The sequence below is a fragment of the Myotis lucifugus genome, unplaced genomic scaffold, assembly GCF_000147115.1.
Source record: "Myotis lucifugus unplaced genomic scaffold, Myoluc2.0 scaffold_0, whole genome shotgun sequence".
NCBI classification, from domain to species: domain Eukaryota; kingdom Metazoa; phylum Chordata; class Mammalia; order Chiroptera; family Vespertilionidae; genus Myotis; species Myotis lucifugus.
The window spans coordinates 15,055,962-15,082,119 of NW_005871048.1; the positions used below are offsets into that span (position 1 = coordinate 15,055,962).

Sequence of the window (26,158 nt, forward strand, 5' to 3'; positions counted from 1 at the left end):
GGGATGCATCTAATCCAACCATGACTCAACAGGGTTTTAATTATCAGGAATGGAAATTATTCAGTATTCATATACTCTGTTGCTGAATAAGCCTTACTGTCAGAGAGCCATTCCATGTCTTTTACCTTTAATTGTGACTATATGTTACTGCATGAATGAGAATTGGACAAGAAGGCAGTTAATTTGATTGATGTAGACAGCTGAAGTGGGTAATTCAGACCCCTGAAACTCCCTTTAGGACTTGAATGATCCTATTTGGCTGTCTCAGTGAGTCCCAACAGTGTGCTAATTACCATATTTTCCCTTCAGTATGTGGACAACCACCTCTAAAACTGTTTTCTCAGCCCACTTGCATTTATATTTTGTTGGGGACTATAGAATTATATTCAAGTTCAAGTAGATTTTTTAAAAGTAAGTAGACTGAATATGAGGGAAAAAGAGCTTTCACACAAAAATGTACAAAAAATTAAAAGACAGAAACACATAACTGCTGCCACAACAACAATAATTAAGTTTGGTAAAAAAAAAAAATTCAATTTAACACCCACTGATATCTGTAAGGTATAGTAGAAAATAAATTTCTAGACTTTATATAACTGGGATCACAAAAGATTGCTATTTGGCAGTGTGTTGGAAGAGAAAACAGGTTACTATTAGGGAGTCCCTAACGGTGAAACTGGCCCAGAACAGTACACACCTTCTATGTTTTAATGATAAAGAAATTTAAGAAATTAGGTGTGCAAGTCTGATTTAATCATGCAAGTTGTACTAATTGGGTCCCTCTCATTCTTCCTTCCCTCATTACCACTTCCCATACCCTGCTCATATTCTGGTAGACATTTCAGTGGAATAAAAAAAGGAGAATAGTTCTGTTTTCTATAATTTTGTGAATCTAAGCATGCCTGTTTGAGAACATAAGGGGTACTGAAGACCTAATGTTCCACTATGGCCACTGTGAACAATTCAGGTTAGCAGATCATGTTGCTTCCCTTCCTTTTCTTTTTTAACCGCCATGATCACTGCTAGGACTTGTTCTTGCCTAAGATCTGGGGAGTTCACTATCAACTGTGAGGAGGCCAACCAGTCAAAGTTGTCACCAGTTGCAAGAGCCATTTCCATGGAAGAGCCATAGAGTCATTTGGCCCAATGCCCTTCTTGTATATGAGGAAAGTAAGATTTCATAAGGTTACGTAGGAGATATGGAGCAAAGACTGCAGCCTTGGATAAGAACCTAAGATTTCCTTACTCCCTATATGGTTTCATATTTGAACACCTCAAATTCTCAGAGATGTGACAATACTCTAATAGTTGAAATAGAGTCTTTTCAAAGGGCACGTTGATAGGAATTAATTAAAATTTTATTAACTTTTCTGAGCTAAAATCTTTAGGATTTCTTGTGTGAAAACTGTCTAGTCAATTTATGTAACAAGTTTTGTGTTATTTTCGATGCTATAGCTATGCTCTCCTGTATTCCAGCATTATCATCTCTTTTTAAAAGCCCAGAATTTTAATATTCTAAGGAATAACTTGCCTCTACTCAAGCAGCTATTTTAAAAAGTGTGCTCAATATTTTATTTTTTTCCTGATTGGTCTTTTATAGCTCTCCGTCTCAAAGGAGACTTTTAATAAAGATAGTAAAAGGTCCACATTATAAGATGAAAACTAGTACAAAAACAACAATGAATTAAAATGGCACTGTCTAAAGTGACTATTATATTTAAAGATAGAATAATAGCTATTTTCATTTATAGATGCACAATAAATCCTGTTTCATTCTCACAAGTTGCCTGATTATATACTGCCAAGATATTCAAAGGAATGCATTGCATGACTTGCAAACGACAAATGGAGAGGGAAAGAAAAAACCCCCAACACATATCAAGAATCAATTATCCAATGTTCTTATACAATTTTAAGGGTCAGTTCCTTGGGTATAGAAGACTCAAGGGAATCATTTCCCTCTAAAATAAGTCACACAGCTCTTTCATGCATAGTCATTTGACAACAATGCAGATTAATGTTCTTAAAGCAGAAGATAAGGTGAACAAGAACATTTGCTGAGCATTCAGCAGCAAAATTTAGGGCCTGCTCTGTATTTTTGAAGTATAGGGCTCCAAGAATGGGCTTGTTGAGAAGAATAAAGATCTTGACCAAATTTGACCTCTAGAATTCAACATAGGTAAACCTGATCAAATAAGGCTTTGGGTGTATATGTCTGAAGCAGATGGGTGAAAAGTAGTATAAATTTTTCAGTTTAAATTAGTGAGGTTCACAATGATACCCATTTTTATGTTGGACCCTTAGGAGCCTAATTTTCCCTTGAATTCTGTGCTCAGGTAAACAACCACCGACTTTTTTTCCATCTTGATAGTCTGACAAGACCCCAAATTTAACATATCCAAAGTTTAACTCCGTTCTCTCTGACCCAAACCTGCCCATTCCACTATTTTCTCAGTAAATGGAAAATTCATCTATTAACTCAGACCTTGAAACCATATTTGTCTCTATTTCACTCATATTCCATGTTCAATCACTCAATCTACCAGACAATCCTGTGGTATTTACCTTCAAAATATCTCAAAATTTTTCACCATATCCACTGTTTCAACCTGATTCAAAAAAGAAGAAAGCAAATTGTCATTTGGGGCAGCACAGTTTAGCTGTGGAAGCTACACTTGCAATAATGGTAGAATTAATAGGACACTAACAATAGCTGGAATCTCTATTGTAGATCAGGCACCTTGCTAAGCACTAACGATCTAGTAAATCAGATAAATATGCTTCTCACCTTCACATAGTTTATAATCTAAAACAGAGGTCAGATCAATCAGAAAGCAAATGAGGTAATTACAGATTACTTAAAATCCCATGAGTGAAATTAACTGGGCAAAAAGATGGAAAGCAATTGATATCTTTGATACAGATGAAGTCTGACTCATTTGAAAGTAGTGTTAGACATGGGATGAAGAAAAGGAGGATGTATGTAGTCCTTTGAGGTTATTGCTAGCATTTTCCACTTGGTGATTATACCTTAACTCAGTTGATCCTCAAAATAACCCTATAAAATCAGTATGATTATTGCCTGCATTTTCTGTATCAGAATGTGATGTTCAGAGAGGTAAGAAATTGAATTAAGTTCATTTAGTTAGTACTTATGACCCAAGTCCAAATTTTCTGATTGCAAATCCCATGTGTTTTTCACTACATTGTGCAGCAGCTCCTAATTTCAGACATCTTGGGGGGCGGGGTAGGGGGGTTGGGCGGCGGGGAGGGAGGGAAGAAAGTAGTTGGAGGATTCCACTTTAGACAGCCAGGAAAGATCTCAGTGATTAGAGGCAGAGACCCGATGCAGGAGAATGAGCGTGCTTTTTAAAAAATGTAGGCAGAGGGAACAGTGAATGCAAGGCCCAGGGGAAGGGAAGAACTCACCCTGTGTGGTAACTAAGAAGGTCAGTGTGGCTGCATTATAGTGAGGAAGGGTAAAGTAAGAGGAGGTGAAGTTGTTACTGAAGCCAGACCTCAAAGGACTGTAAATCCAGATAAGGAATTCCGGTTTGATTATTGTGCAAAAGAAAGTCATTGGAAGGTTTTAACCAGATGAAGCACAGAGCCAATTTACCTTTTAAAGAGAACAGACGTTGGTCTGAAGCTGAAGGCTGAATTAAATTGACATTTCTCCTAATTCTTTTATCCCCTTTTTCAAGATTTAAAAGTGGTCTTGAAGGTTTATACTAAATGTTGACAAGTTTCTTGCTGAGACCTACCCTTCCTCAAGCACTGACTGGAATTTCAGTCTGTACCCACAGCTGCATTATTTGGTCAGAGTTTCAGTCCCTGCCAACTGCAGAAATTCCCTGGTAAATCTTTACTGGCCTGATGAGGGCAACATTTGATCAATTCATTCAATGGGGTTGGAATAATCATAAGGATAGAATAGTATTTATGAAAACAATACTGATATTTTTAAATTAAAAATCTAAAAGAGACTATTAAAGTTGCTGCTTTATAAAATGTAGATATTTGCATATTTTTGTTTCTAAATCATACACACACACACACACACACACACACACACTTTACTAGCATAGGGAGCTTACAGCAAAAACGAATCACACATATACACTCACACATGCAAACAAGACTTAGAAAAAAATTATGTCCTAGCAAATATTTGTTTTTATACTTATGATATTTACCAACCCAGCAATGGCAATAACATCATGCACATCTGTGGTAGTCATCTCTTTTCCTGTTATCACAACATTTCAAGCAATAAACAAGGACATTTTCCATTTTGATAATGATTTTATTTCTACAGTTTATTTTATATTGCATGCACTTTTCTTATACTTTAGGCTTTCAGATTATTCTACTAGCTGTAGAAAAATTTAATACAGCTCATAAAAAACTAAACTAAACAAAACTTTACTTCCCTAAAATATTCTTGATACAGCTAGGCCTAAGCAAATTAAATACGTTAAATATAATAGACCTCTTTCATACTTCTAATAATGCTTTCCCCCTACAACTATCTCTTGTATACTTTTCTAGTTTCAACGAGTGATTTTTGAGATGTTAGTTTACACTGTCTTAAGGGTTATTTTCTTCTAACAGTTACTAAAAATTTCATGGAGGGCTCCTGAAGGCCCCAAAACTATTGACCCTACAAAATGAATTTTTAATGTGGGAAATTCCAGGAACCTATCTAAGTCAGGTAGGGCTGTTTGGGGTCTGGAAGGTCTTTATTTTTTTTTTAATTTAATTTTTTTAATCTTTAATTTCTTTATTGACTAAGGTATTACAAATGTGTCCTCATCCCCCCATTAACCCCCAACCCCACACCCCACTCATGTTTTCATCCCCCTGTTGTCCATGTCCATTGGTTTGGCTTATATGCATGCATACAAGTCCTTTGATTGATCTCTTCCCCTTACCCCCACCCTCCCCTACTTTCCCTCTGGGGATTAATAGTCTGATGGCTGTTTCTCTGTCTTTGGATCTGTCCCTGTTCATCAGTCTACGTTGTTCTCTATAATCCACAAATGAGTGAGATCATGTGGTATTTATCTTTCTCTGACTGGCTAATTTCACTTAGCATAATGCTCTGCAGTTCCACCCATGCTGTAGCAAATGGCAAGAGTTCCTTCTTTTTTACCACAGCTTAGTATTCCATTGTGTAGTTGTACCGCAGTTGTTTTTTTTTTTTTACTGCATTTATGTGAAATGCCGCACCCCCATAGGCATATCCCTGGAGGCATAGCCCTACAGAAAGCAGATTAGTGACGGCCTTGGGCTAGGGCTGGAGCACAGGGAGGGGCACTGGGAAAGGGAGGCGACTGTTACTGGGTATGGGTTTAAAGTCCTACAATTGGCTCCTCTCTGAGGGGGTGTGGCTAGGCCCTGGGGGGCGTGGCTGGATCTAGGGCAGGATGAGCCAGTTTAAAACCCTGCTGAGGCGCGGAGGCCCATGCTGTGGTGGCTGTTACCTGTGGAGACATGGAGGAGTGCGCTTGCCTCTGCGGCGTGGGCTCTTCACGGGGATGTCGGTGTCCTCAGAAGCGCCAGCGCCCCGCTGAGACGGCCAACGCCAAGCGGTGTCGTCAGGAGTGCCAGCGCCCAGCTGAGATGGCAGCAGCCAACGGCAAGCCGGCCCCGGCAGAAAAGCATGTCGAGGCGGACGCGGCAGCGCGGTGCTGTGTGGGGAGTGGAGGAATCGCGAGTCCCATGCTGGCCCCGCCGCCCCCGTGCTGCTCCCTGCAGGACCTGCCGGTGGAGATGCTGGTGGAGATCTTCGCCTCGCTCCCCGGCACCGACCTGCCCAGCCTGGCCCAGGCCTGCACCAAATTCCACCATATCCTGCACACCGACAGCATCTGGAGATGGCGCTGCCGGGAGGAGTTTGGCGTTCGTGAAAACTTGCAGGACCTGAAGATGATCGGTATGTCTTATCGAGAACTCTACGCGAAGATGTTCCCATACAGAAACATTTTGGGTTTGTGGCAGCTAGATCATGGCTATAGAACACTGCTGAATGTCGTGGTGGACGGCTTATGCATTACTGGTTGGACGTGCAGGCCTTCCCTTAACACCCATGTGGATGGCCCAATGCAATTCGAGCCCTCGTTCAGAATTCGCCTGACGGAGAGGACATCAGCCACGGTGGAGTGCATGGAAGGCCTCCACAGCAGGCCCCACAACAGCCACATGCAGATTCAGAAGGACAGGTTCAGCATCCAGTGCATCAAGACAGACCACCGAAAGGATTCACCAACGCGGCCTTGGGAAGAACGGGGGCGGGTGCTGGTGCAGGAGGACGGACAGCAGTATGACTGCCTAATCTACTGCCGCCTCTACCTCCCGCCAGACACCCGGACGACCTCATCAGGCCAGGCCTCTTCCAAGGCAAATACGATGCCTACGGCCTAACGATTGCCATGCTCAGCTTCCATGGGAAGTATGCCAGGGTCACGAAGGTCACGGGAATAGCCAAGACATTAGCGTTAGAGATCCACCTCATGCGCCGCATCCAGCTGCGAGATGGCGAGATCTTCCGCAACTTCAACGAGCTCTCCCGCGTGGTCCAGGAGATTGACGAGCAGGTGATCCGGGAGCAGCAGCAGCAGCAAGAAGACGGGACTGAGGAAAGCCAGGGCCATGGCTGGCAGAGCCCTGCCCTGCCCAGCGTCGGGGAGTCTGGGGCTGCAGCTCCGGAGGAGCAGCCTGTTCCGTTTGTTCTGCCTGTGGGTGTGCACTCAAGAGACCAGAACTACCCCCGAACCTGCAGGATGTGTTTTTATGGCGTGCACATGGTTACCTTCCATGGCTTCTCCTACCCCAGGCGCTTCCCTGGAGTCTTCATCCTGTTCGATGAGAACCACTTCGGGTTCATCTGGCTGGAGGTGAAATACTTCATCCTGAACAGCAGAGTCCAGAACACCTTCCAGAATGTGGAGGCACCATCCCCGCAGGCTGGAAGGCCTTCCTTATCTTAAATTACATCTACCATGAGAACCCTCGAAATGGTCACCTATGCTGCATTCATCCTAAGGCTATACCTGCCTACAATAAATTTGTCTCATGAAAAGTTATCCTATAATTTTATAATGTGGGCACTCACAAATTTTTATCTCTTAATTTACCAAGATTAAAATTAATAAAAGTTTTATCCTCTTCCTGAAAAAGTTTTTATCTTTGATTATACTCAAAATGTCATCATAATTTAAGGGTTAGATAGCATTATCACAAAGATGAGATGTATAATAATTAATTATAACACACCTAACGAGTATTTACAGTTTACTTCTCTCTTGCAATTCCTTTATAAACAGAAGCTAATTAATAGCTGAGATGTCAGTATTTTGTCTTCAAAGAGTTTATCACTTTAGATTATGATTTATTGTTAGCTCAACTGGTTCTTCAGCATTCCTCTTTGGTGTAGCACAGTGCAACAGAAGGCAGATTTTCCCCCCTATTACATTGTAAGCAGGTAAAAGGTGTCCAGACCACTTATTACACCCATTTATGCTTGCAAGAGCCCTGGAAACAATGGGAGCAATGTCACTTTCTTTGAAGGAAACATTTTAGTGGGATATATTGAGTATAATTATTCAAGAAATAAAATTATTGTCCCTATACAACAGGCAAATAAATGATTTGCAAACAAACTGCACCATTGCATATCTTGTATTTTGATGAGTTTATAAGGATTTACAAAAATGTTCAAAGTTCTTTGTATCATGGAAGAACTGTTTATATGTCTAAAACTATTCATACCTCTAAAGCTATTTATATGTCTGGAGCTATTTGTATGCCCAGAATTATTCATATGTCCAGAACTATTTATATATCCAGAAAGCCTTGCACTTTCACAGCATGATTTTTCTGAAGATTTCAGCTTCCCAAGTGGTTTTTTCCGCCCCAAGATGCAGCGGTGAGTCTGCTATCCTCAACTCCAGCCTTGACTTTATCTTACAAACTACTTATTGTGACTATCCATTTGGTGTCATTGTACCATAGTTGTTGTTTTTTTTCTATTTACTTTAGATATACTTTGTCTTTTTTTTTTTTTTTTAGCCTTTTAAGGTAGAAGCTTAGAGCATTGATTTTACTGTTATTCTCTTCTAAGGTGTATCTTCAAAGCTACAAATTTCCCCCTAATGATATGTCGTGGTTGCCTGCTTTTGGTTGCTGTCCAGTTCCATTCAAAGCTACAAATTTCCCCCTAATGAGATTTTGTATTTTCATTTTAACCGAGTGCAAAATATTTTCTTATTGGACCTATAACTTCTTCTTTAAATCATGGTTCTTTATAATATACTTTTAAATTTACAAATATGTAGGGGATTTATAGCTATAATTTTTTATTCACATAAAATGTAATCCCACCGTTATCAGAGGCCATACTTTGTAAAATATCAATTTTAAAAAATACAGTGATACTTTTTATGATTGAGCATTTGGTCTATATTAGTGAATGTCTGGGTGCACTTGAAAATATGCATTCTGTCCTTGTGTATAGTGTTCTATAAATGTCAAATTAGCTCACCATGGTTAAAAGAATAATAAAACTCTTCTCTATCTTTACTAATTTTTAAACTATTTTTTAGTTGTATCTACTATAAGATAGAGATGTAAGAATCCCCAGCTATAAGTGTAGATTTGACTATATTACCCTGTCAGAGTTAGCTTTATATTTATTGAATCTCTCTTATTAAGTACACAGTTACCCTTTTAATGTTTCCTGAGAAATTGAGCCTTTTAATATTTTGAATTATTCTCTTTAATTCTGGTTAATCTCCTTTGTCTGAACCTCTACCTGATCTGATATTAATATTTCAAAACTATTTTTTTAATGCTTACCTTTTCATGATATGTACTTCTATATTTTCCCTACTCTTTTCCTTTAACCTTATTTGTATTTTTAAATTTAAAATATATCTCTTATAAACAACATATGGTTAGGTCTTTTTTTTAAAAAAAAATGAGTTTTATATTTTTTGTCTTTTCATTGGAATCCTTCATCCACTTAAACTTAAAATTGACATGATTAAATTCAGAGCTACCAATTCTTGTTTGTTCTCTATGTTTGCATCTTTTCTCCTCTGTTTCTGCCCTTTTTGGATTAGTGTAATATGTTTTACTATTCCATTTTATATCATGTATTGGCCTTTTTGTTGCAACCCTTCTATTTTATTTTATATTAGTCAATGGTTGTTTAAGTTATTAGAGTATGCATCTTCAACATGTCAAAGTCTCATTAGTATTATACTGCTTCATACAAAATGTAGAAACATTGTAGAGACTCTGAATTCTGGTAGAATCCTGTCAAAAGTTTTGATTTTGTTAGTGTCAGCAATTTAATTGTTGGCTCATTATCTTTAACTTGTGGAGGTTTGGTTTTCACTTTATTAAGAAGATCTGTTTCAGTTTAGCTGTCATCTTAGGGAAAATTCTTTAATCCTGGAACATATTCTTTACTCTTAATGTATATATTTTTTTGGAATTTAATGGCCAGCTAACAGTTTGGACAAGCTGCTCAGACCTAGCAGCATGCAATCCTAAACTCTCTTTCCTGCAGTGGTCAACAGATGACATTTCTGCTCAGCCCATAGCCTTCCTGCTGCTGTTTTTCACTCTTCTCTTTAGTCTTGTGTTCAGTTCACAGGACATCCCAGGATTAAAGGTGATTCATGTACAGATTTTCAGGCTTTGTTCCTTAGAGTGCCATGCTTTCTGAGATTTTCTCTATTAATTTCCAGCTATTCCAGAAGCCTTAAACTCTATCCTCTGAGACCTAAGGTGATATGCTTCAAAATTTTTGCATGAACAGTAGCCATTCTGAATCTGGGAAGACTGGAGTATGCCCTCAAGAGAAGTTACATAAATTTCTATATCACCCAGTTTCATTATCTTCAGTTCAACTGCCTTCAGTTTGCCTGCTTTTGGTTGCTGTCCAGTTCCATTAAGTATTTGGATTTTATATTTTATCTAGTTTGTGATTGTCACCTCAGGGAGGGTAATTTAAATTAGACTACTTTGTTATTCCCAGAACTGGAATTGGAAAAATGATTATTTTTTAATATTAAAGCTCCCCTTATGAAAAACCTGAGGAAGATTCTGAGCCTCACAGAACTTAGCAAGTCAAATGATCTAGATATGAACAAACTATGTGCAGAGAGATGAACAGCCTTTTAAAAAATCAATTTTATCATCAACTTCCGTATTCTTATGTTGAATCACATGATGTGGCTATGGGACACAGTTTATTGAGTAAAGCAGACATTATTGTTTTATTTTTGCTTTAATATAAAATTCATTTTATAAGTATATGATTAGGGAGTACAAAAACTGTCAGATTTGGAGATGCTTTTATATATATTCCACATAATTTTCCATGCTTAGTTCAAGAGTCTTTAACTTAAGTTTCATAGAATAGATGTGTTTAAACTGTCTTTTAGACGATGAAAGTACCCAGTCTCTTCACTTATTTTCTGTCTCCTGTTCTCATTTGCTCCAACTTGGCTTTATATGACTCTATATCCAGGAGGTGCATACTCAGATGAATTAATGCCTGCAAGTCTAGCCAAATAACAGAAGTGTGTAGAGTAGGTCAGCATGGGGAAACATTAGAGAGTTCTGGAGAATGAGGAGGATTGGAGAAAGCATGTATGATGTAAAAGGTCAACCTCATCAGCTTTTGCCACATAGGGATCTATGGGCCATTGCTGCCAGAATTCCTATATATAGGAGGAGCTGAAAATAAGAATTTCTATGTGAAATGTCCTTATTATTAAAGCATTCTTAAGTCAAATTAAATACAGTTGATTAGTGTCTTAGTCAGTTTGGGGTGCTACAGTGGAATACCATAGACTGGGTGGCTTAAACAACAAACATTTATTTCTCATAGTTCAGGAAGCTGGGAAGTCCAAGGTCAAGGTGCTGGCAGATTTGGTGTCTAGTGAGGGCTGCTTCCTGGATCATAGCCAGCCACCTTCTGGCTGCATCCTCAGGTGGTGGAAGGGGGATGGGAGCTCTGTGGGGTCTCTTTTATATGAACACAAATCCCATTCTTGAGTGCTCTGCCCTTATGACCAACAACATCCCAAAGGTCCCATCTCCAAATTCCATCACATTGGGGATTAGGTTTTAACATATGAATTTTGAAGAAACAAACATTCTGTCTATAGCAAGTAGTGTACAGAGTCTCTGTCTCTTTAATTGCTCCCTTGATTCCACTGTTGGCTCTTCTTGCATTTCTCATTCTCCCTCACTCACTTAGAATACTCCCTCATGCAAATCCTGGTTTTCTATGCTCAGTTCAAGTTTTACATTCCCATAAAGTCTTAGTTGTCCATCTTCCCCTTCTGTGAAATCTGTAAAATTGTATATATCTTAATTTTATTGCCTTTCACACTGTGTATTCAATTCTCAGCATCTTTATTTCTCCTATAGGGTTTCAATTTTCTTTTATTGGTATTAATACATAAGGCTTTTTAAAGTGTGAGGGAAGGTGAAACTGTAGGAAGATTATTGACTTAGAGGAGATCATAGATGTATCCTACCCAAACCTTTTATTTGAGAGATGAGGACACCAAAGTTCAATAAGTTAAATGACAACCATTGACCAATCAGAAAGCTAATGACCATATCTCAGGAATTCAAACCTCCTCTCTGTTTCTCTTTCCATGAGACAACAGTACTCATGGATTTAGGCCACGGTAATTTTCCATTCAATATCAAAAGTTTCTACCTCTTTGTTTTTTCTTCTTTCTGGAGTAGTTGAGTAAAATAAAATTATATTCTTTGAAGCCAAAAAGATAAAATAAAATATCTTTCCGTGAAATTGGGAGTATTTTATGACCTCATTCAATGGGGAATTTTTTAATGGGGAAGATTATGAGTCAGCCTAACTCTGTTTCCAAAAACTTTGATTTAATTGTATCTATTTCCCTTTACAGACAAGGAGGTGTCCTAGTTGTTAAAGAACAGAATTTCTCCTCTCATCTGAGCTATCTATTCTCTTATAGATTCTTAAGCAGAAATACATTTTGAGAAAACTGTAGCACTACTCTAATAGATACATATACTACTCTAGTATGCATTTGCCTTTTGAACATAGTCATTGTGCCACACGATGGCATCCTAAATCAATTTCTATAATGAAACACTGAAATAAAAACATAAGGCTTTGCATGTCTGAAACAAATGCTTTTCTAATAAAAAATCTAGATGAGTAATGTTATTCATGAGCTTCAGTTCATTAAAATTATTTGCTACTTCTTTGTTTACAGCCTGCTATAAAAAGTAGCAACTCTTCTTATGAAATAAAACTGCAGTCACTATCATTTTGAATTGCCAAAGAGCTTAAGTATTATACACCACAATTAACTTTGATATAGTCACCTAATTTTTAGCACATGAACAATGGAATCTTCTTATAATGAACTGTCAAATGACTATCAAGGTTTAAACAAAACTGCAAGTTTCCATAGTATTTTGAGAGTAAAACTTTTTGTTTAATGTTGTGATTTAAATGCAATTTTACTAAGAAATCATAAAATTATATTATAAAATATTACATCTAACTTGAAAAATAATATAGAAATGGTAAACTTCTCTATGAATAAAATGTTTAAGTCCATTATATCTTTGTCCCTATTATACTTTTAGCTCAGTGGTTCTTTAACTAGGAAAGGAAGAATTCATGTTTTTTTTTTTTATTCAATAGATATTTATTTGCTTTAATTTATAATAATAGAGTCCTTCAGTGTCTCAAAATGATCAGCTCACTTTCATTTTGGTTCTAATTAATATAAGGGTTACATCCTCACGAACATTTACTACTGTCAAACTTTTATTTTATTTTAGGAAATCGAGTGTACTCCCAGGCTGGTGCTGTAAGAGTAGGAGTGCTGGACCCTGGGAAGATGGCCCCTGAGTGCGGTGTGGGATAGGGACTCAGTGGCTAGCCCTCCAGATCTCTTCTCAGGGCCATGCCACCGAGATCTCTTTAGGACTCCCATAGCCCTGGCTTGCCTTCCCTCTACCAGAGCCTTGGGTCAGTGTCAAGAACAAGTTTTTGTGCTTTGGCCTTTTAAGAAAGTGCCTGGGTTTCTGGCAGACTCCCTCCTCTTTTAGGCGGATGAAGACCCTACTGAATTTCACTGCCAGATGCTATGCAGGCTTCTTTTCTGGGCCCTGGTGCTCCACCTTGGGGATCCCAGCCTGGGGTTGAAACCCCACGCTCCTCAGAAGTGACTTCTGCAGCTGAGGTATTCCTCAGCTGCTACACATGAGTGCAGGGGCAAGCCCTCTCTGCATCTTTGCCCTTCTTACCAGTCTTCATGTAGCTTCTGTAAATCCTTGATTATAATACTCCTATTCAGCTGTCCTTCATTTGGGTATTCAGGTTGAGTGCTCTATAATTTAGCTATAATTCTGGTTTGGCATCGGAGGAGATGCGTGTAGCTTCCACCTACTCCATAGCTATCTTGGCATCTCCATTTTTCTTTAGTTTATTCATTTTATTGATTAAATTGTAGTCTGCTTTTCTATACTTGTTATGCTATTTTCATTATCTCTAATTATTTTTCAAGGGAGAAATATCTGTAAATTCTTTTTCATTGATAAGGTGAGTTGCTTAGAGGGTTGCATTTGGATATGAATAGCAGATAATGAAAATATATTGTGAGGCTATTTAAGTAAGAGTTGACTATTAAAAAGGAAATGGTAACTCATTTCTTAATCTCTAAAGATGATATTTTTTATGGAGAATATAGAGAGGATTGTGGGGTTTTTTTCTTCCATTGCTATTTATTTTATTTTATTTATTTTAATATATTTTTATTGATTTCAGAGAGGAAGGGAGAGGGAGAGAGAGAGAGCGATAGAAACATCAAAGATGAAAGAGAATCACTGATCGGCTGCCTCCTGCATGTCCCACAACCTGGGCATGTGCCCTGACTGGGAACTGAACCATGACTTCCTGGTTCATAGGTCAACACTTAACCACTGAGCCATGCTGAAATATCCCTGAGAGTTAAAAGACAAACAATACAAAAATAATGAATAGCTATTTCAAGGATGACTGTCTAAAGTAAAAATTTGAAAATAACATCATATTAATACTATAAGTAAAATAGATTTAGGGAAGAACATTAGGATTATATATTTTTCCTCTCACCAGAAAAAATATGCATTTTAAATGTTATGTTGAATTGAATATGTGTACAATACATGCCTGGTACATGTGGGTATTGATTGAAGTGAATTCTTTACAAAATGTATTGCACTTGGGGTTAGAGCATTTAACCATCCACAGAAAGTAAGTTGTAGTTAGTAGTGCCTTAGCAGACACTAAAACAACTATGTTTTGAAAATTAAGCATTTAATAAACAATCACCACAAAAAGATACTATAGGTAAAAACTAGTGAACATCTATAAAATACAGAATCTGCACTGATAGATCAGACAAATATACTGTGATATAGTCATCAAATGTTATGTCATGCAAATGAATAAACTATATTTATATGCAAAATACTGTTGAGCTAAATAATCAAGATACAAAAGATTATGTGCTTTGTAATGCCATTTATCTAAACTTCAAAAAGAATCACAACTAATCTGTAGTATTAAATTGTAGGATAAAGGTAATTTTTGGCAATATTTATTTCTTGATATGTGTATTGTTTAATTGAATTTATTTACCTCATGATAATTTAACAGGTTGTACACTTAGGGATGGTATACACTACTTTTTATGTATTTGTTATAATTTATATGAGTCATCATAGAGGAAAATATCTAGGGCAGGGGTCCTCAAACTACGGCCCGCGGGCCACATGCAAATACAAATATTATATTTGTTCCCGTTTTGTTTTTTTACTTCAAAATAAGATATGTGCAGTGTGCATAGGAATTTGTTCATTTTTTTTTTTTAAACTATAGTCCGGCCCTCCAACGGTCTGAGGGACAGTGAACTGGCCCCCTGTTTAAAAAGTTTGAGGACCCCTGATCTAGGGTATATGCTAAAAGACAGTATTTTCCTATCTCTATTACAGATTATATCTAAATGTATTTTGACAAGAACAGATAGGCAAAAACAAAACAAAGCAAAAATTAATGAAATTAGGACCTCAGATCTTAGAGTCATTATTTGCTCTGATTCCTGAGTTCTTCTTGGATATTTTAGGGGAAAAGAGAAGTCACAAAACTACTACTATATAACTGGCCATGGTATATTGGAGCCAGCCAACAACTTTTTAAAGAACTTTTATATTTAAAGAATTTTATAGAATTTAAGGAGTTTAAAGAATTTCTACATGAACACTTTAAGTCTCAGCCAAAGAAACCAATCCATGACTTTTTACAACCTTATGCTTAAACCACAAAGAAAGAGGAAAAAAAATCAATGTCTTCATCTGCTCTTAATCAAAACACTTCTACTTCTACAATAATGCACAGACAAACATTACTTAGCATTTCAATAGCTAGTTGAGTTGTGATTATAGCAGTGGTGTAACACAAACAAGGCAACTTTGGCACCTTAAAAAAACTCAATACATTAAAAATGTTGTCTTATAGTACTATCTTAAAACTGTGTTAATTTCCCTTGCTGTGCATACAGACTTTCAACATTGATGCCCACAGATGAATTTTCATAGTTTCTTATTCTGTCTTTCACGTCACATTTAAGAATCTGGTTTTGTATAATTTACCCCTTATTTGCATATATATATATATATATATATATATATATATATATGCAAAATGTGATAGAGAACTAGATAATCTAAGCCCCAAAATGGCCTTATTTGCCTAGATATTTCAAATGAAGTTGTGTTTCTCTTAGTTTGAGTTATAAGGATAATATTGCAATTCTGTATTTTACATGCATAGGCAAATCCTTAGAATTCAGAGTATGGAAAAGTGCTGAGGGCAGTGATTTCAAAATGAAAGGAAGAAATATATTTTAAAGTGAAGTAAGAATTTGAATTTATGGTTATTATTTTGGCTTAAAGTTAGATAATTTTTAAAAAATGTTTTGTAAACATTTAGTGATCAGAGTAATTTCCATAGTATGTAATTAAAGTGGGCATGATATAGCAACAAAACTGGGTCAATGTTGGTGATTAACACAGGAAAATTTCATAGCATGGAATACAGTCAGCTTTGCTGTGAATGTGTAAGGATAAAAGATGCAATGCTTCCCAAGAGATTCTTATGGCTGAGACAGGTCACATGGTAATACTATTCAGAATGTAATAATGAATGCCTTTCCACTATAATAACACCTATTCTAATCCTCTCATTCTAGACTGAACATAAATATAAAGGATATTAAGAATATATTTGAGATGTCAATAAAATAAAGTGTTGTCACTGGATAATGGTCTCCTGCTGCTTCATAAAATACCAAGCCAAAGGCAAGACTTATATTTTCAGTGTAGGAAGACATTAATTCCACGACAATGTTTTATTGCAGTGATTGTATTTCTATTATACAAAATGAGATGTAAGTTTAATCAATTCAATTGATGTATGTGGATGTAGTAAATTGATAGTGGTTTATCATCATTATGAAATTATTGTAATCTTGTAGGCAGTTTATCAAAGAAACAGACATTTTGGGAAACAACTTTTGGATTGAGGGGAAATAGAGGTTTCTGACTAGCAGGAGGTTGGTTTTCTTAAGAAACTAATAGTTAATATAACAACTGAGGGACTGCATGATTGACGTACCCAAAAAGGTTTGTGTAATAGTCTTGTTAATATTATAGTTCCACATTTCAACTTGCTGAGAAGCAAAACATAATAATTAAATATAATTATTTGAGCAAAAAGCCACAATGCTACAAAGAAAGTTGAACTCCTCAGAATGCTTTACTATGCATTTACAAAACTAGCTTTGTTACTTTGAGTAATGATTTCTGAATAACAATTGATACCGTTTGACTGGAGCATCATTCCATATTTCTAAGCATTATTATAATACAACAAAGACTCATTGTACAAGATAGTTTGGGGCTTCCTATGGAAGGAAGCTCAACCATTGAAGCCAAACAAAGCATTATTCCCAATAGAAAATTGAAACCTATTGCTTGCTTTCTTCTGTGGAAAATAATAACAAAATAGTTGAATGCATCTCACTAAATGTGTTTAGAATATTGTGTTTCATTTGGAAATACCTCTATTTTCTTGAATATCTAAAACGGGCATCAGGTTTGCTTTGAGAACCTTTCCAATTTTTTTAAATGGAGCCAAACTAATACAGTTAACTTATTATTCCCAAAGGCAGGTCTGATTTCACATACCTTCTTGTCCTTTTTTGTTGACTGTCTTAAAGTAAATGAATTTTGTATTCCCAAGACCATGTATGTTATCATTCTCTGTCTCTTCGTGCTATTAGGCCAACAAATCTGAAAAGTAAAAGTTTAATCTTTAAAATACAAGAAGTAAGGTAACTGAAAAAGTTACTATTTTTCATAAAAATGCAAATCATCAAGCACATATATTCCTTGGGCCATTCATGAAGTAATATCAGGATGTCCAAAAGTGCAGTAAGAATAACATCTGGAAAATGCTAGCAAAGTTGAGATGTTTTTCTCATTGGGTTGTTCATTACAACATAGGCAATCTGCTGTCAACTTAGTTCTTTGTGTGGAAAAAATATCTAGACTTTATAATATTTCTTCTACATTAATCAAAAATCCATTTTATGGTAATTCTATTATGAACTCTATTTTTTATGATCACCTACATGTACTATATTAGCTTACTAGGGTTTCCATAACAAAGTACCACAGATTGGGGAGCAGTTCCAGAGGCTAGAAGTCCAAGATGAGGTGTCAGCAAGGTCTAGTTTCTCTTAAAGTGTCTCTCTTTGGCTTGAGGATGGCTGCCTTCTCACTAAGACCACACATGGACTTTTCTGTGCTCATTGGTATCCCTGATGTCTGTGTCCTTAATTTCCTTATAAGGACAATAGTCGGATTCGATTAGGGCTCATCTATATGACCCTTTTAACCTTAATTACCACTTTAAAGGTACTATCTTCAAACATAGTCATTCTGAGATGGGGTTAGCAGGGGTGGGCAAACTTTTTGACTCAAGGGCCACAATGGGTTCTTAAACTGGACTGGAGGGCCTGAACAAAAGCATGGATGGAGAGTTTGTGTGAACTAATATAAATTCAAAGTAAATATCATTACATAAAAGGGTACGGTCTTTTTTTTTTTTTTAGTTTTATTCATTTCAAACGGGCCGGATCCGGCCCGCGGGCCGTAGTTTGCCCACGGCTGGGTTAGGGCTTCAAGATGAATATGGGACACACAATTCAGCTCATAACATATATTAAATAAAGATCACCTTTACATTAAAAATATAAAAATTGTCAAATATGAACCAAATAACAAAAATAATAGAACATACACACCCATGTACCCAGATTTAGAGATGAGTTCTATTCACAATTCCTTCACTTTACTTATATTCTTTCCATTTTTCTTGAGAAGTAATCACTATTCTAAAATTTCAGGGACACATTCATGTCCAAGTATCTATACTTATTCTACATATACCTATAAGCAATCCACTGTCTTTGTTTCAGTGTTTTATTAAACTTTTTAAAAACAGGTATATTTATTTGCAGCATGGCTTTTTACTCAGTCTGGTGCTTTTGAAATTCACTAATGTGGCAATTGTTTTTTTGTCAACATTATATATGTTGGAACTACCTATGTTGATGGTTATAGATTTAGTTTACTCATTTTAACTGCTGTTTAGTATATAAATATGTGACTAAAGCTCAGATCATCTATTCTGCTACAAATGGACAATTAGGTAATTCTAACTCTTTATTTTTCAATTCCAACCAGTGTTAGAAAGAGTTTTCTAGCTTATGCTTCCTTGGGAACATGAGTAAGAGCTTCCCAGAGAGACACACTTAGAAAAGGAATTGCTGAGTGATACAACTATGCATATTAAGCTTTACCAGGTATTGCCAAATCGTTCTCCTAAGTGGTTCTATAATTTATACAGCAATATATAAAAATTCCTGCTAGTCCAAATTTTAGCCCAAATTCATAATATGAAATGGTGTTGCTATGCTTTGCATTCTGCTATTATTTTTTGATTGTATATGTCTTAATAGGTTGAATTGGATACTTTGAATTCTCTTCAGTGAAATAAATACCTGACCATACTCAATGCCATTTTTTCCATACTGCTGTTTTACTTTTTCCCATTAATTTTATGTTTTTAATTTAAATTCAAATATTGCCCAGGTTTTCCTTCCAAAATATGTTTTATTTGCATTTTCTTTAGAATGTCTTTTTTTTTTACTATGAAAGTTTTTAAAGTTAGTGTATTTAATTTACAATCTCTTATAAGTATTCTACATTTTCTGGCTTATTTAAAAAAAATCCTTCCATCTTGATAGCTTAAAATTATTCTTCCATTTTTCTTGAGAAACCTCCACAGTTTTGGTTTCCACATTTTGGTCTTTAACCCATCTGGATTATTTCATTTCCTTGCATAGTATAAGGTAGGAATCTATTTTTAGCATTTCTCATATGGAACACAAGTTGTCTTGGCATCATTTTATTGAATAATCTATTCTTTTACAACAGATTGCAATGCTACGTCTGTTACATATACATATAGTCTGTTATATATACATATAGTCTGTTTCTCTCCTTAGTTGTTTGCTTTTCTGTTTTCATCCCAACAACTCACTGCTTTAATGACTATAGCTTTACAATGAGTCTTTGAGTATACCAGGACAAATCCCTTTCTCTAGTTTTTCATGTACTACATGGTCATATCAATTATTAAGGTTTTAGGATCAATTTGTCCAATTTTCTGAATGGTTTTTTGAAATTTTTATTTGAAGTGTATGGTTTCATAGATCAATTAGGAATATTTGTGATCTCCATGATAGGTTTCCATTTTATTTAGATCTTTTGTCCTTTAATAAAAGGAAATTAATTTCTGAAAAACTTCTTGTTGGATACTACATGGCTAACCTATTAATCATTCCACATTGATATGGTATCCTTTAACATTTTTTTCATTCAAATACTTTAGTCAAGGAATATTTATTGAAGTATAGTAGGTACTAGGGATTCAGTGATAGATGAAATATAATTTATGTTCTTTTGCAGTTTACAATCTAATGAGGATATAGAATAATTATAATGCAATATGGTAAAATGACATAATGGGAATGATAGAGTATACATGGGATTATGCAAGAAGAACATAAAACCCAGATTTGAGGCTTTCTGAAGGAAATAACATCTAAACTGAGACTTGAAGAATGAGTAGGAATTATTAGGTAAACAAGGAGGAAGAGAGAGAGAGGGAGAGTAAAGAGATGTATTATAGGTGGGAGAAAAAACATATGAGAACAAGCATAGTGTGTTCCCAGAACTCCAAGAAGGTCAATATGGATGTAGAGCAGGAATTTGAGGCAAGAAAGATAAGACTTTATAAAGTGATTAGGAGGAATATAGTACAGGACCTTCTTAGGCCTATTAAGGAATTTAAATTTATGTTAAGAACCATAGGCATCAACAAATTTTTAAGCATGAGGGTAATACACATATAATTTGCAGTTTAGAAATATCACTTTGGATAGAAAATAGAGGGAGGGATGCAATTCTGAAAATTAGCAGGCCAGGTGAGATCTGGTTGCTTCTTAGATGAGAATATTAGTTTCTCATATTCTCTATATTATTTTCATTTTTTAAAAAGTACATATTTAACTATAATATTTCTTTAGACAAGAGATAGTTATGGCTTTACTAGGGAAATGTCAGTGAAGCAATGTGAATTTGCTGGATTGGAGGGAAGACTAATAGGATTGGTAGCTGATTGGATTTTAGGGGTGAGGGAGATGGAAGAGTCTAGGATGATATTCATATTTTTGTCTGGGGCAATGGGATGAATTGTGCAGCAGTTAACTGAGACTTGGTCCTCAGAAGAAATAAAGGTTGAGGGTAGTGGGGATGGATGATGAGTTTGTAACTTATACAATGGATCAAAGTGGAGTTTTTTGACAGCTGAAGGGAAATTTCCAGTTGGTGTATCCTGTAAAACTTTTGAACTCTCTTAATAGTCTTGATAGTTTTTCTGTAGATTCAGTTGTATTTCTATGCATATATCAAAACATCTGTAAATAATACTTTCTACTTATTTCTTTTTCTTATATGTAGACTAGGATGTCTTGATAATCTTGACAAGAAGTAGGGTTAATGAGCATCTTTACATTTTCTCTAAATCAAAAGAGATCCTTCTAAAGTCCCACTATATATATATATATATATATATATATATATATATATATATATATATATATAAATATATATGTATTATATATTATATAGGTTTTGAACAAGTATATTTTCCAAAGTTAAAGAAGTCCCCATCAATTCACATTAGTTTATTCCTAGAAACATGTTGTTTTATATGGTTTGTATACTGATTTTATTACCTTAGGTTTGTTATTAACTCCTTATTGTTCAAAGTTAGTTTTCCTTCATTATCTCTGTACCCTTTTATTTAACTTAGTGGTTCCCCTATTGTTATATTCAATTCCACATTGTAAACCCATTGAGTACTAAGATAATATATTTTATTTGTATGCTTTTTTGCATTGATCTGATAATAAATGTTCAGCAAGCATTGTAATTAATTTATTGGCAGGACTAAAATGGAACTCCTGGGTCAAATGATTCCATTTAGGATACAAGTAATTATAATTTGAAGTACCTTATAATATATTATTTTGAAAAAGTAGGGGACATATCACACTGGAGCAAATGTTTGAAAGAGTGAGCCATTTAATCATGATTTCAGTGTTTATAAGAATGAAAAATGTTTTCCCCAGTGATTTTGATTAAATTTAATAGATGGTACCAGAGCAACTCAATTAGGTTAACATGTCTGGAAAAATAAAATAATCAATTTGATAGTTAAATATAGACCCTGGTTCTGACATTAAGATCAATACTGAATAAGCCAACATTTTTCTCATTACTCTCATCTAAATTTAAAGAGATTATAGTTTTAAAGATAATTTTTACTTAAGGGTCAATTATTTAGGTTAAATTCATTAGCAACATGTGTCATGAGATAGCCCAATATAGCATTAAAAATACTTTGTTATTGAAAAACTTTAGTCCAGCTTACTAGCTCTGTGTGTTAAACTATGTAAACTCAAAGCCTCAATTTTTTAATACAAAATTGGAATAATTCTGTCTGCCTCATGGGTTTCATGAAAGGATTAAATGAAATATTACCTATGAAATAATTTATTTAGTTCCCAGTATTTATGGAGAATTTTATTCATCTCAAAAGCTAATTCATTTTAATAATTTTAAATTCTTATTTTACACCATAAATAAAAGGTCATTATTCAAATTTTCAGAAATGCATTTTCTAAATAAAAACACCTTTCTTCTAAGAAACTGGTGTTCAAGCATCCTTTGATCTGCTGACTAGGCCTTCTGATAATCAACAAGATAATGTCATTTAATTACAACAACAACTATAACAATAGCTTCTCTCTTTGCTACAGGTAAGGTTGAGAAAGAGCTTGTTAGATTTTTCTATATAGGTTATAACCTGATAAAAGGTTTGCATCCTATTATATTTGGGTAATTGTTTTGCATAGAGTGCAGTGGGTACATCCAGACTAGATGCAGCCATGGAGACAATGGCCTCTTGAACTTCTGTTCTGAGCAACCTGCCCTATCAGTGGTGAGTACTCTTTATAAATAATAGCCCAAATACAATGTTTGTTACAACAACAGATAGAAACACAATCACTGCTGCTTGCAGTTCCTGCCATGAAGGTGGGATAATGAAAGGGAGGAGAGAATGTGGTTGATGGTCTCACCTCTGCCATCCCTGTCTCACACTGTACTCTGCTAGACGAGGATCACTCATGATCATTGTGGAAGGCTTCGTCCACACCTGGCTGCTTACATAGCCACTCTGGCATTCTTTTGATTAACCTTAGCATGTTATATAATAAGTGTTAGCATAGTATATTGTTTTCTGTCCTACTTTAAACTAGTGTGGTTAGGTGTAGGCTTCTTGTAGGCAGCTTGTATTGTGTCTCTCTTTTTTTGTCATTGAATCAGAATGTTCACACCATACACATTTAATATAATTATAGAAATGATTTGATTTACCTATACCATTTTTCTATTTTTTCCCTGTTTATTCTGTCTGTTCTTTATTCTCTCTCTGGTGTGTGTGCGCGCACTTATTTTTGAATTAATTTTGAATTGAGTATTTTTATTATTCATTGTATCTGCTTTGTTGGCTTCTTAGTTATAAGTCCTTGTTATGTTATTTATGTGGCTGCTATATAGGTTATAAGATACATCGTTAGCTTAACAGCGATATTCAACCTTATTTTAATCTCATGGCACACATAAACTAATTACTAAAATTCTGTGACACTCCCAAATACATATTATATTTTTTGCAGATGTGACAAAAATAGGTATAATTTTTATTTCTTCACACCATGTGGCTATTGTTATGTTGGCTATTGTCACTTGACAATCTAAGGGAAAAGAGGTGAGTACCCCTGACTAAACGGACAGGTATCTCATGTTTTAAAAAAATTTTGAAAATCGCTGGCTTATCACAATCTACTTTCAAGGGCTCTTGTAACACTTCACATATTGTATAAGAACACTACACGTCAGTTATTCCCTCCTGGCCTTTCTGTTATTCTTGTCATGAATTTTACTTCTACCTCTGTTATAAATTACACAACATATATTTTTTGCTGTAAATGGTAAATTTACAGTAAAAGATAGAAACACAATCATTGCTTGCTGCAGTTCCAGCTGTGAAGGTAGAATAATGAACAGAAGGAGAAAATGTGCTAATGATTTAAATAATGTGAGAAAAAGATTTTACATTTATCCATGGAGCTACCGTTTTTGGTACTCTTTATTTCTTGTGTAATCCAGAATTCTGTCTGGCATCCTTTTCCTTTTGCCTGCAGGACTTTCTTTTACATTTTTTTTATGCAAAACAACCAAGTCTGCTGGTGATGGATTTTTCAAGTTTTTGTAAGTTTGAAAAGGTATTTATTTTGCCTTAAATTCAAAAAGATATTTCTTGTGGGAAAGAATTCTATGTTGACAGCATTTTGTTTTGTTTTTGTTTTAGTACTTTAAAAATGTTGCTCCACTGTCTTCCATCTTCTAGTATTTTCTGTCTTGCTAATGCTATCCTATAAAATAAAAGCCCAGCGACTGAAACGGTGGAAGACCAGAATGACCTGAGACCAGAATGACCATCGGCCCTTGCCCCATCTGGCCCCGCCCCCCAGTGAGCAGTTAGGGGCGATTAGGCAGGCAGGCAAGTGGTTAGGGGCGATCAGGCAGGCGGGCGAGTGGTTAGGAGCAATCAGGTAGGCAGAGGCGGTTAGGAGTGATCAGGCCGGCAAGCAAGCAGTTAGGGGTGATCAGGCAGGCAGGCAGAGGCAGTTAGGAGTGATCAGGCAGGCGAGCAGTTAAGGGTGATCAGGCAGGCAGGCGAGAGGGATATTTGACTGCCAGTTTAGGCCAAATTTGCAGGGATCCCTGCAGGATTGGGCCTAAACCAGCAGTTGGACATCCCCCATAAGGTTCCAGATTGTGAGAGGGTGCAGGCTGGGCTGAGGAGACCCCCCTCCCCCCATCGCACAAATTTCATGCACTGGGTCTCTAGTCTATATATATAAAAGGCTAATATGCAAAGTGTTCCCTCAGGAGTTTTACCAGGAGACCAGGAATTCCATCACTTGCTATGATATATGCTGACCACCAGGGGGTGGCATGGAATGATGGGAGGCCCCAGCCAGCAGCTGGAAGGAAGGCTCCGGCCAGCAGCTGGAAGGCCCCGATTAGCACTGATTGCTGGCCAGGTCTAGGGACCCTACCTGTGCATGAATTTCATGCACCGGGCCTCTAGTATAATTATAATTTGATTGGTTTTAATATTTTTCTCTTTATCACTGTTCTTCAGTAATTTTATTATGATGTACTTTGGGAAATCTGTTTCTTTGCTGAGGGTTTGTTGAGTTTATTGGATCTCTGGATTGGTAGTTTTCAACTTTTGGAAAAAAATGTGTCCATTATTTTTTCATTTTTTTTGTTTCTCCCCTATTTCTCCTTTTCTTCAGAGACTCCAAGTATATGCATATTCAATCGCTTGAAAAATTTTCACAATGTACCAATATTGTGTTCTTTTTATTTTTCACCTTTTTTTCTGTTTGTTTTCTCTTTCTATTGATATAGCTTGAAATTTACTAATTTGTTTGAAACGTTTCTTTTCCATTAATCCCAGAAAATATCTTTTTTTCATATCAAAGATACTTTTATCTCTGGAACTGTGATCTGGATGTTTTTTTTTTAAATACCTTCCAGGTTTCTCTGCAACGTGTTCAGTCTTTTCTCCAGCATCTTGCATATACAGTCTATAGTTACAATTCTATGACTAATGTCATTATTGGATCAGGTTTGACTGACTTTTCTCATTATCAGATGCACTTTGTTGCTTGCTTAAATGCATAGTATTTTTTTTTAATTTGATGCCAGTAACAGTGAATTTTGCCTTATTTTAAGCTTTGTTCTGGTACATGGTTAAGTTACTCAGAAAGAGTTTAATCATGTTGGGTTTTAATTTTAAGCTTTGCTAGGTAAGACAAGGGCAGCATTTGACCTAGGGATAATTTTTTCCCTTTACTGAGGCAAAATGTAAATATTTTGTCTGATGCCAATGAAATATAGGATTACCACATTTGGCTGGAAATGAACTGTTTTTCATCCTATATGAGCACCAAGAATTATTTTCTCTAAATTTTTCCAGTGATTCTCCTCTCAGTCCCTGGTAGTGCCTTCAAATATATGTGCTGATCAGTACTCAGCTGATGGGGCCCTCCAGAGATCTCCAGAGTTCTCTATTAAACTTGTTCTCCTCTCCAGTAATTTGCCCTGCAAACTCTAGCCAGCTTAGCCTTTTTGTACAACCAGCTTTATCGCCTCAATTCAGGGGACTGCTGAGTTCTGTCTGGATCCTCCCTTCCTATTTTCCCTGGGCAGTAAGTTAGGACAATTGGACCTCATCTGTTTCCTGTGTTTGGGG

General features: G+C 36.0%; 1 protein-coding gene and 1 pseudogene across 1 annotated transcript in view; both read left to right on the top strand.

Moving 5' to 3' along the window:
- Positions 1-26,158, top strand: part of TMEM232 (transmembrane protein 232) — a gene marked incomplete at its 5' end in the record, with an annotated part of 170,514 nt that overhangs the window by 103,095 nt on the left and 41,261 nt on the right. The gene's annotated exons all lie outside the window — the stretch shown is intronic.
- Positions 5,497-6,992, top strand: LOC111825858 (annotated as a pseudogene).